The following is a 12,002-nucleotide window of genomic DNA, read 5'->3' as shown; positions in this document are numbered from 1 at the left end:
AATAAAAATTAGGAAGCTAGGCAAAAAATAAATAAAAGACAGAAAAAAGAAAGGGGGCTGGATATCACCAGCTGTTGTTCAAAGCTTTTGTCTTTAAGCTAAAGAACAGAAAAATTTCTTTCCTAAACAGGTGAATAGAATACCTTATATAATATACATTATATTTATATGTTTCTATTCTATTAAAAATCTATTAACTACTATCTACAATCTAAAATCTACAATCTATTATCTTTAATATTGTCCTGTACTGAGTAATGGGGTAGGGGGCATGGGAAGAAAAGTAACAATCTCTGACTTTAAGGAGCTTCTAATCTCCTTGGGCAGTAGAAATGATTTATGTCCACAATTATGTGAAGATTCAGACAGTGACCTAAGAAGTAGATTGAGGGAAAGAATCACTTCTAATTGGAGTGGGGAATGACTTTAGTGTAGGACCCTGAGACCCCAACTCATAAGTAAGAATCCCTGGAAAACTTAGGTTCAAGGTATTCCTTTGAGTCTGTTCCTTAAAAACATAGGTCATGAGACCCTACTGATATATTTATCTTCAACAGTCAAAGTATAGTTAGCTCAAAATTGAGGCATTTGCTAAAATGGCATAGTAAGAAAAATGACAACACATATTTTCTCATACAAAAGAGACCCACCATCTTCTGCTTATCACCAGCAACAGCAATTACTGCTGACCATCCCACCACACATAAGGCAGACAGATTAGTCTAGCTGAATTAGCAAGACACCATGAAGGAGAAGCCAGAGGCAGCATGTGCTGGGCAGGCCAAACACTTGCTGTTATTTTGATTACCACTTCCCCTTTTACTCTAATACAGCATCCTAAGAGCCATGGGAATAGAAGTGCCATTCCAAGACACCAACCATTCTTCTAGCCCATTGCTAGTAGTCATCATCTAGGGGAGCAAGATATTAGAATGTAAATTTCTTGAGATCAGGGACTTTATTTTTTAAAATTTGTATTGCCAATGTTCAGCATACACTAAACATATAATAAATGCTTCCATTCATTCATTCATCAGGTATGGATAGAATTGTTTGTCATGTAATTCCCCTTCCTATCCAAATTCCATGAAGTGACTTGCCCAATGCCAACTACTGAGTTTATAGTGGATCCAGAATGAAAATCCCTTTCTACTCTCCATCCCTTACCATGTCTCTTGTAGTATGTGGTAGAGTATAGGAGCCAAAGAAAAAGCACGGTAGAGTTGGAAAGGAAGTCAGTAGACAGCCTGCTGGAGGTTAAAAAAGCCGACAGAATATATAGGGTTTGGAGAGACTCAGGAAATCAAACCCCTAAGGACAGACCCTCCAAAAGAAGCAAAGTGCCCGCTCCTGATACAACCCCTTATTTATACCTGGTCATGGCTCTCTGCTAAGTCATTAACCAGTCCCTGAACAAGGCTAGCCGTGTATAAAAACAAGTAATATCATGCAGGCAGAGAAGAGAAAAAGACACTTCTCAACCCCTGATTCCTAGTCGCTGACCATAAAGTATCTGAACTAACAGGGATATCACAGACCATTAAATCCAATGTCTTCATTACACAGGCAGTAAATGAACACCCAGAAAAAAGTTTTCTTGGTAATGGCAGAATCACAGATCTCTGTGGATCCTGGACCTTCCTCTAGGCAGCTCCAAGAATACAGGACAGGCACAGGTACTTTGGTCATCTTTCTAAGGGAGACCCAGGAAAGCCTGGAAAGGAGAAAGACCCAGCCACTGCCCTCTCCTTCCCACCTCCTCCCAGGGCAATGGAATGTCTCCAAATACATTCCAAAGATACCATACCTCTGTACTTCCTGGACTGGGACATGGAGAACCTGAAGAACCACAATAATCTAAGTAACTAATTCAGTCTCACTTCAGTGACTCTCTCTGACCCCCTAAATCTTTGTAGTTAAAGGTCAAAATTCCTGCTCAAACAAGCTATATGCAAGAAAAACTGGAAATAATGAAGCAAAGTACTAGAACCATATTCCCATACTCAAATATAGGCATAGAGTTGACTCCCAATTCTGCCTACTGGATTTCAAGGTCAAGAATAAATAAGATTATAGGGTTTAGAGTTTGGTGGGACCTCAGAAATCACCTAATATTACCTTTTCAATGTATCTGTAGTTGAGAAAATTGAAACCAAGAGAATAAGGAATTTCTTCAGGGTTACATAGCAAATTAGCAGGATTTTAGCAATGAGGCAATTAGCACAGTGGATAGAGCAACAGGCTTGAAATTTAAAAGACTCAACTTTCTAAATTTAAATCTAACTTCACACTCTTAGAGTTGTGTGATGTTGTTTCCCTAAGTTTTGTCATCTATAAAATGGGCTGGAGAAGAAAATGGCAAACTACTCCAGTATCTTTGCCAAGAAAATCCCAAATGAGGTCATGAATAATGGGATACAACTGAAATGACACAAATGGGATACAAATGAAATGTTAACAAATCAATAGAAACTAAACTTGTGATTTCATTGAAACGGGGAACCCCTAGTAAAGAAACTCTCTCTACCAGGACAGATGAACTTCTCTTCTCATCTTATAATCCTAGAGAGCTCCCTAATACACTAAATGATATTCCCAGAGTCACAAAGTCAGGATGAGTCAGAGACACATTTTGAATCCAAGTTTTTCAAGCTGGCTCTCTATCCATTATTCCACATTGCCTCTGATTTTTAGAAAGGCAGCATTTTATAGAGGAAAAACAAAACAAAGCAAAATGCTGAATTAGAAGATATAAGACCTCGGTTTAACTGTCACTTATAAATTGTGCAAATCATAACTCCAGAATGAGCTTTAATCTCTTTCTTTTTACAATGGGGATAAAATAGAAGTGAATCAGCTATCTCATAGGATTGTTGTAAGAAGAGGACATTTTAAATTTTAAAGTACTACATAAACTTAAATTACCATTGTTATGATAAAGTTGATGATAAAAGACTCCTTCTGATACAGTGACCAAGCTGGCTCATTGCAATCCACCTTTCACTCAATCATCAAATTGATTTTTCTAAACTACTAGTCTAATCACATTGTCAGCCTGTTTAGTAAACTCCAGTGGGTCCCTAACACCTTTAGGAGCAAATATAAAATCCTCTGTTCAAATTTTGAAGTCCCTTTTATTTATCACTACCCTTAATATACATGTCCTCCTCATACAGTGACACTGGCCCCACACAATATACTCCATCTCCTAATTCCAAGCATTTTCAATGAACATCCTCTATATCCCTCTCATCTCTGTCTGCTTCCCATCTTTATTGGTTTCCTTCAGATCTCAGCTAAATCTACAAGATGCCTTTCTTAATTTTCCTTAATGTTAATGCCTTCCCTCTATTAATCACCTCCTTTTTATCCTCTACATATCTTGTTTGTACATAGTTTTTATGCAGTCTCCCCCATTCAATTGTGAGTTTCTTGAGAACAAAAACTGTCTTTCACCTTTCTTTGTATTTCTATCATTTAGCACAGTGTCTAGCACATAAGTGATTAATAAATGCTTATTGACTGACTGGTTAATTTACGCACTCATTCTTTACAATAACTCCAGAAGTAAATAGTGCAAGAACTGTTTCTTTTCTATAGAAGAGGAAACTTTTTAGAAGCTGCAAAGTAATTTGCTCAGACTTACAAAACTAGTAAATTTCAAAGGTAGTATGGCAATCTAAATCCTCTGGCTTAAATCTAATATTGTCTCCCAAGATATTTTGGGGTTTACAAATTTATTTTAGGGATCATGCCCTAAACCCAAAACACTCAGGCTCTCATTGATTGGCCAACTATTGGTCCCAATCAAGCCTCACTTGGTCACTATTTGAATTCAGGTGTTTTAGAATGAATGTAATAGCAATTACTTCCGTATGGGCCAGAAACCCCATAATCTTCCCCTTCCAGATTGATTTTGGTTTTTTTAAATAGATAAAATAAGTTATTTTTTGCCTCAGTTTTTTTTTTTTTTAAACTTAGTCTTAAACACTGAATGTATGTTGCCTCAAACTAAGACCTGGGCAAGACTTTAGCTTAAAAAGGCCAAAGAATATTACTCCCATTTCATCTGGGCCATCTCCTGCCATGCTGATTTATATCTTGCCGTTGAATCCAGATACAAGATAATTAACCTAAATCCTCCAAAGTCACCTTATAGTAAGAGAAATTTTTTTTTTTTTTGCTTTGTCCCAGACAACCAACGGTAAATATGAAGGTGATAGATGATAGATATATGATAAATAGGTAGATAGATGATAAAATCACCTAATCAATTTAATAGAATCATAAATCTAGTTCTGTAAAATTCATAACGAAGCCAACTGATTCAACTCCTTATATTTTATAGAAAAGGAAACTTGAGTCCCAGATCAGTTAAATGATTTTTCCCACATAAACAGTAAGTGTGTAAAGTAGATTGAATCTGGAGCCTCTAGTGACTCCACTGTATTATTATTTTCCTTCTCAGCTGACAACAGAACTATATTGAGAGTCACCAAGGCTTCAGTGAAAAGGGCCTCTCTCACTAGTTACTTGCATAGTTGAGAAACACATCAAATTTAAGAGTTAACACAAGTGGTAGTAGAAATAGCATGGAGCTGCAGTTAAGGAAACTTGGCTTTTAATTTTTATCCTTGCAACTGGCTGAATGACAGAGCAAGTCACATGCCTCTTTGGACAATAAATCATCCATAGAATGTGAGAAGGTTCCCATATACTCTAAGATGTTTATAGTAGTCCTTTTTATGATAGCAAAGAATTAGAAACAAAGTAGATGTTGCTTGATTGGTCAGTCAATGGCTAAATCAACTGTGGCCATGAATGTCATGGAATATTATTTTGCTGCATGGAGAAGCATGCACAGATTTACTTGAATTTATTCTGAAAGAAGCAAAACCAAGAAAACAACATACATAATGACTAAAATGTATGTGAAAAAAAAAAACAACTAGAAAAAAATCAAAAGTCAATGTTGCAAAATCACATAGAATAATTATGACCCCGAAGAAAAGACAGGAAGAACACTCCCATTCCACTTGTTTGCAGAAGTGGGAGATTCACGGATGCGAAATACTGCATATTTTCAAATTTTTTCAATATATCAATTTTACTAGTTTTCCCCCTTGTTTTTTTTTTTTCTCTCAAAAGCGGTTTGTTTGTTTACTTTGTTTTTGTTGGTTTGTTTTTAATTGGGAATGGATCTCTAAAAGTAGGGGAGGTATGATTCTAGGAGAAATTTTGGCAATATTAAAAAGACAACAAATGAAATTTTATTTTTAAAAAGAATAAGATAGTGATAGGAGATCCCCTTTTAATTATAAATTTCTATGACCTATTTTTAAGGTTTCTTCTAGCACTAACATTTTATGTCTCAAGTTTTTTTTTTTTTAATTATATATTAGTCCAGAGTTTAAATCCAGCCTCAGACAGTTACTAATTATGAAATCCTGAGCAAGTCACTAAAACTTTTTGTCTCATTTTCCTCAGATATAAAATGGAGATGATGATAGCACCTATATCACAAGATTATTGTGAAAGCCAAATGAAATAATATTTGTAAAAAAAAAAAAATGCTTAGTGCATTACTTAACACATAGTAAGAACTATATAAATGTTTATTTCCTATCCACTTCCTGGAGTCCAAGTATTATAAAAATTCCTGTGCTTGACCCTGCCACTAGTAAAGACCTACTACTTTCTAGACTACAGAAACCATTTCACCTCTTTAAGTTTCTCTGAGTATTTGAGTATCTGTTTCTGTTTCTATCTCTTCAATACCAGAGGAGGCTTCCTAGATCTGTTCTGAAAGAAAAAATACAAGTCTGGAGTCTCAGATCACATTTTAGTGGTCACTTAGATTGACTGGTACCAAGGGCCTTAATGGCTAAAATCTTCTCCCTCTAAGGCAAGTAGTCAAATGCAACATTTGTGCAAGAAGTTTCTTGGTGCAGTGAAAAGAACCTCAAGTGTGTAGTCAGAGGACTTGGAATCAAATTCTATTTAGTACTTGTGTGATTTCGAACACAAAATCCCTCTCCCTAGGATTCATTTTCCTTACATCTAACATTTAAAGGGTGAGGTTTAGCTTCCTTCTGCTTCCTATGATTTAAAATTTAGGTTTCATTTTGACAACTGAGAATGATAATGAGGAAGTGAGACAGGTTTCTGGGGATATTGCTATTTCTTGAATATTCCCTCTTCCTTAAAGTGGAATTTAGAATTGCAAGATGGCAAAGGTAGAATTGGACTTCAGGGACATAGAACATTGGAACTGTTAGATCTGGAAGAGTCCTTAGGAGCCATGGCATTTTGGATGTTGAAGCTCAAGAAGCTGAGAACAGAATATTAAAGATGGAAGATACTTGAGAACATTGAACATAAAATGTTATGCCTAGAAAGGAACTTAAGACACAGAATGTTAAAACGTAGACATTAGAGATATAATTATCCCAACCCCCTTGTTTCATTGATATGGAAACCAAAGGAAGGCAAGTGAAATTACCCTTCCTACGACTATACATCAATTAATCACAGACTCAAGTACCCAGATCTTCATCTTTCCATTCTAACTTCTCTCTATTGCAGTTTATCCATTTATACCATAGCTCTTGCTGTGCTGATGAAATCTGCTATGCTCAGGAAAGAGACCTCAACCTAAATATAAGAAAATCCTTTGGTGGCTTGACCTCATATATATATTCATTTGTTAAGAGAAAAAAAGAATCAGTATTTCAAGGTATACTTTGAGATAGGCAGAAGTCTTGACATTGTCCATCCCAACAGATTCCATGTGTTATCTTTAGTTAATTTATTATCATGAGACATTATAGTAGTCTTTCTTTCATGGCCAAGGACATGGACAGCAGAAGAGAATATACAAGCTTCAGGATAGGGCTGAGAGTAAGAAGCTTGGGACTCTAAGCCTAACTTTGTCTCTACATTTTGCTCTGTGACTTTACCCAAGTTTTCTGTCCTCTCGATTTCCTCTTTATATAACGCAGAGATTGGAACAGATAATTCCTAAAGGTTTCTTCAAAACCTAACATTCTACTCCCAAAGTTTTCAGGAACTTTTTGCCAGAATCATATTTTTAAAATAGTTTTACACCTGCCTGAATTAATTTCTGAATATATCCTTCCTCCTCCTCCATCCAGTGAATTATTATAACAGAAAAAAAGAAATGCACAGCCATAATCCTCTACCATCTGTGAAGAAGGAAAGCACGTGCATTCTTACTTCTTCCCTGTGTATAAGCTTTTTAATTATTATGACGGAGTATTAATTTTATTTTTTGTTCTTTTCATTTACACTGTATCTTTTGCCTTTTCTAATTCTACTTGCTTTATTCTACATCAATTCCTATATTTTGCCTGAATCTTTACCAATTCCATCTTTCACAAGGCATATAGCAAATGTGAAGAAATCAAAGAACTTGGTATGGAAGCAGATTCATTTTCCATCTTTCATCTTTTGCTCCAGCTCTAGTTCCACAGTGCTTCTGCTAATGCTATGCTCACCCTTGGACTGGCTCCCCTCCCACCCACTTAGCAAGCATCTGAAGCAACTGAGCTATATCTTAGGAGAAGAGAGGATGTTGAACATTTCAAAATTGCAAGGGATTCAGAGTTCAGGGGATTTAACTCTTTCATTTTATAAATAAGGCAGAATAGAAAAGGAGAGAGCAACGTACTCGTGGTCAGGCACTAGGGCAAAAACAGAGCTAGATATTAGGTCTCTTGTCTCCCAGTCTAGCATCATTTCAGCTGCTCTGTGATCCAATGCTTCTCTGACTATTGAAAAAAAGTTAACTTATGACATCTTTTAATCTGTTCTTGGCATTTGCAGCAAATATTTCATTTGTGGTTTATAAAGACTTACCACAATTATGAGTTCCAATATTTCATCTGCTCAAAACAAAAATGAGCAAAACAGAAAACAAAACTCAATGAATATCATTCTGAAAGAACAAGCCACACCCTTCTTCAATACAAGTACTCCTTTATAAAAAGATGATGGCTATTTTAATCGGTTTGCTAGAGAACCCTACCAATGACTTGGGAAGCTTCCAAAGATCACCATAAAACAGAACGGTACACATTGGGAGAACGTTGGGCTTAGGGAGTCAAATGTCCTAGCTTGACCAGTCACTAACTAAATGATCTTGGGTATGTCACTGAAAAACCCAGAGAGGGAGGAAAAATGCTACCTCCAGTTCAGAGAGGAAGTAACTGAGGTTCAAGAAGGTTGAGAGGAAAATCATCCTTGTAACCTACAGATTATATCATTGAATTTGCTACCATTATCCTTTGAATTGCTGTTTTGTTTAGTCATTTTCAGTTGGAAACAACCCTTTATGAGCCGATTTGGGGTCTTCTTGGCAAAGACATTGAAATGGTTTGCCATTTCCTTCTCCAGCTCATTTTACAGACAAGGAAATTGCAGCAATCAGCAAGTGATATACCTAGATTCATACAGTCTCTGAAGCTATATTTGTACTCAGGTCTTCCTATTCCAGGCCCACCACTATCCACTGCCCCACATATCTGCCCTTGAAGTATTGTAGTCAGCTAAAAATCTTGCCTTTTTACCTTGTCTTCCAGTAACAATAGATCTATATAATTATACAAATGTGTTTACATATATTGAATTTAACATATATATTAACATGTATAACATATATTGGATTATTTGCCATCTAAGGGAGGGATTGGGGAAGAAGGGAAAATTTGGAACATAAGGCTACACAAGGATCAATGTTGAAAAATTATCCATGAATATGTTTTGAAAATAAAAAAGCTTTAATAATAATAATGAAAAAAATAGCTCTATTATTCTCATACCATTTCTCATCCATAACAGAAGGATTTTTCCTTCAGCGTCTGATAATAATATGACTGAAGTAAACTACCTAAAATATTACCTAATATTTCTGTAATACTTAATTTTTCATAGGACCATGAAAACAGCCACAGATTTGGGGTCAGAAAATGCGGGTTAATGATCCAGCTTTGCCATTGATCAACTGAGTGAACTTTCTCTTCCTCTGAAATTCTACTTTTGTCACCTGAAAAATAGTTATATTTGCACCTCACGATATGGTTTTGAGGTTTGAATAAAATAATGCATGTTTAAGTAGCACATTTGGACTTTTAAGTACTCAGTAATCATGTCATTTGAGGAAAACAATGAAAAAAAAATTTGTCACCATTTCACATATAGGGAAAGTAATAAAGTCAAGGATAAAATGAAGTGATTATCCTTAGGTACCTAGCCTGACAACCTGCTGTTTAATTAGGTGCACTAGAGACCTCAGACCAGACTCCCTAGTTTGAGCTAAACCAGGTTTAAATATAAATGGGAAATATTTAACAAAAGAAATGAAAATATCATAAAATATAGATAACATTATATTTTAAAACTATTAGTTGATATCCTGTGGGGATGCTTATATATGGATTAATGGCCCCTATTTCTGTTTGACATCAGTGATATACACAACAGCAGATGAGAGAAGAGCCCTTAGACATTGGACACCCAGTCTCACTACATTTCTTTCTATATCTATTATATCAGGATCAGTCCCTCAAACTTCAAAGGCCCTCTTTACATCTGAATCAAAAAGTACTTGTCTGCAAGATTTGAGAAGAGGGACTGATTCATAAATTGGCAAGCTCCGGGTAGGAAGCCTGAGATTGGATGAGGTATGAGAAGAGAGTTATGGGAGCTGAGGTAGCAGGAATTCATTTGCTTTCTTTTTTATTTATTTATTTTTTATTTTTTTAACCAACTTATGATTTCAGGGGATTCCCAGTGAGAAAACTCTCTCCATCAATTCAGATCTTCATTTGATTTATAATTAAATTCTTAGTGAGTTGTCTAGGCTACTTAAAGATTAAGCCAAGATTTCAATATAGAACTTGATAATTTTTAAGACTTCCTCTTTGTCCAGTATATCACAATTGCCTCTCCTGGAATTCATTTTATTTTAAAATAAGTGACAATTAGGAAAAATGAAAGGATGGGAGGAGAAAAGAAGGGACAAGGCAGGGAAGACTAGAAAGGAGAAAAGAAAGGAAGGAAGGAACGAAGAAAATATGGTATCAAAAAGAAGAAAGCTTGTTCCTGCTAGGAACACCGACAGCCTTCAGTCACCCTCTGAGAGATCACATCCAAGAGCAGAAAGTACAAGATCTCTTGTTCAACAATTACACAAATAATTTCTCTCACACACTGGCGACCAGAGCCCACCCACTCCACATTTGCTGCCCTACCTTGTCAGAGGACGCTTCATCCTTCTCTGACCCTGCTGTCTGTAACACAGAGCCAGCCCAACCTCAGCTCCAGCCCCACAGGCAGAGACTTCCCGTTTGTGTACACATATCTTCCTGCCTGCCCTTTTTTACCTGGCCTGCCAAGGAAATGGGAAGCTCAGTGTGGTGGCTGGCTGGCTGAAGAGTTGATCATTAACTCGCCGATGTTCCCATACATTCCCCCAGACAGCTTGCTCGTTGCACCCCTTTCCCAAGCACTGATTGTTTCAGGGCACCCTTTTTTTTTTTTTTTTTTTTTTTGAGAAGGAAGCCATGCCAGAAGATTTCCTCTAGAGAAAGGGGAAATCAGTGGTAAAGAATTGGGGAAGTCTATCTGCCTATCATTCACTCTGGATTGAGTCACGCATCTCTCTCCCCCCCACACCCCCTTTTATTATACAGTATCATGGAAAACACATGTTTTCCATGGTCAAAATATTGTACCCGTTCCTTTGAAGAATACCTTACAGGATCTCTTGACCTATTCGGCTTGGTCTGCAAGTTTCCTTTTGGGCTTTTTTAGCCAGCTAGGAAAAACAACACTTTACTTGGAGCCAAAGTACCTTCAGTGGGAAGAATACAGGATTTAGTGAGCCAGGAAACCCGAGTTCAAATTCAATCTTTGCCATCAACTAGAGGTACGATTGTAGGCAAATCATTTCATTTCTCTGACCATCTTAATGTTTATGTTATAAAAACTGGAAAACAATCCATTTCCTGCATTATCTTTTTAAAAGTGGTTTACTATTTTTTTTAAACCCTTCTGCTGTTTACATAATCCTATTTGTACAGCTGAAACGAAAGCCTTCCCTGATCTTGAGGAGGAACTAGCTAGGAGACAGCTTGATGTAATAACAGAACATTCATAATTGGATGAACTGGAATCTATCACTTTATTCTCCTTTAAACCTCAGTTTATCTACAAAGGGAAAGAAGGAACAAGATTAGATTAGTTAGCCCTCATAGTTCCTTCCACTACTAAATGTGTGATCTTTAACTTAGGTTTATACTAAAAAATGTTCAAGAATAGATTGTTCTAGTATTCTCTAATTGTATATTATTTTATTTACTTGTTGTGAGCAAAACACTTTGTAAATTGTAAAGCATTATAAAAATAACAGCTATTTATTATTATTTAGAGGAATGAGTGTCATATTTAGTTCCAGAAAGTACCTTATCAATTGCTTAGTCCAATCTTTTCAGTTTATGTATAAACCAATGAAAGTTCTGTGAGTTCAAATGACTTACCTGAGAAGGTCTCTAGTTAGTCTGACAGTCTAAGTTGGCTCATCTAGAATTCATTCAAGAATGTTGTACAGAGATCACATGCTAGGGCTCATGGTACTACATTCTTGCATAAAATTTGTTCCCAGCTTTGCTGGCATTCCTGTGCTTGCATTCTGATTGGGAGCAGAGGACCCAAGAATCATAGAATTTGGATTTTAGAACTAGGAGGGACCACAAGTAATACTGGGGTCTAGACCAGTTGGGGCATAATAGAAAACACTAAATTTGGCATCAGAAGTTCTAGGTTTGGTTCCTGCTTCTTTGTCTTAGTAGCTGAGTGGAGTTTGAGCAAAACATTTTCCTTACTTAGACCTTAGTTTCTTCATTGGGGAAATGAAGGGATTCTAATTGGTGTCTGGGGATCTGCCTGGCTCTAATCCTGTAGTCCCTATGATTCTCTCTCCA

At 36.4% G+C, this 12,002-nt stretch overlaps 1 protein-coding gene across 1 annotated transcript in view; it reads right to left on the bottom strand.

The window, feature by feature from the left end:
* The window catches only part of SH3TC1 (SH3 domain and tetratricopeptide repeats 1), an 82,619-nt gene extending 71,243 nt beyond the window's left edge, over window positions 1-11,376 (bottom strand). Inside the window, exon 1 of the mRNA XM_051967266.1 lies at window positions 10,272-11,376. The gene's annotated coding sequence lies outside the window, so the exon portion shown is untranslated. The remainder of the gene's footprint in view (window positions 1-10,271) is intronic.
* Between the last annotated feature and the right edge of the window lie 626 nt (window positions 11,377-12,002).

Source organism: Antechinus flavipes, chromosome 6 (assembly GCF_016432865.1).
Source record: "Antechinus flavipes isolate AdamAnt ecotype Samford, QLD, Australia chromosome 6, AdamAnt_v2, whole genome shotgun sequence".
Classification (NCBI taxonomy): Eukaryota; Metazoa; Chordata; class Mammalia; order Dasyuromorphia; family Dasyuridae; genus Antechinus; species Antechinus flavipes.
The sequence above is the reverse complement of the archived record's forward strand: the minus strand, read 5'-3'. Positions and strand labels throughout refer to the sequence as shown.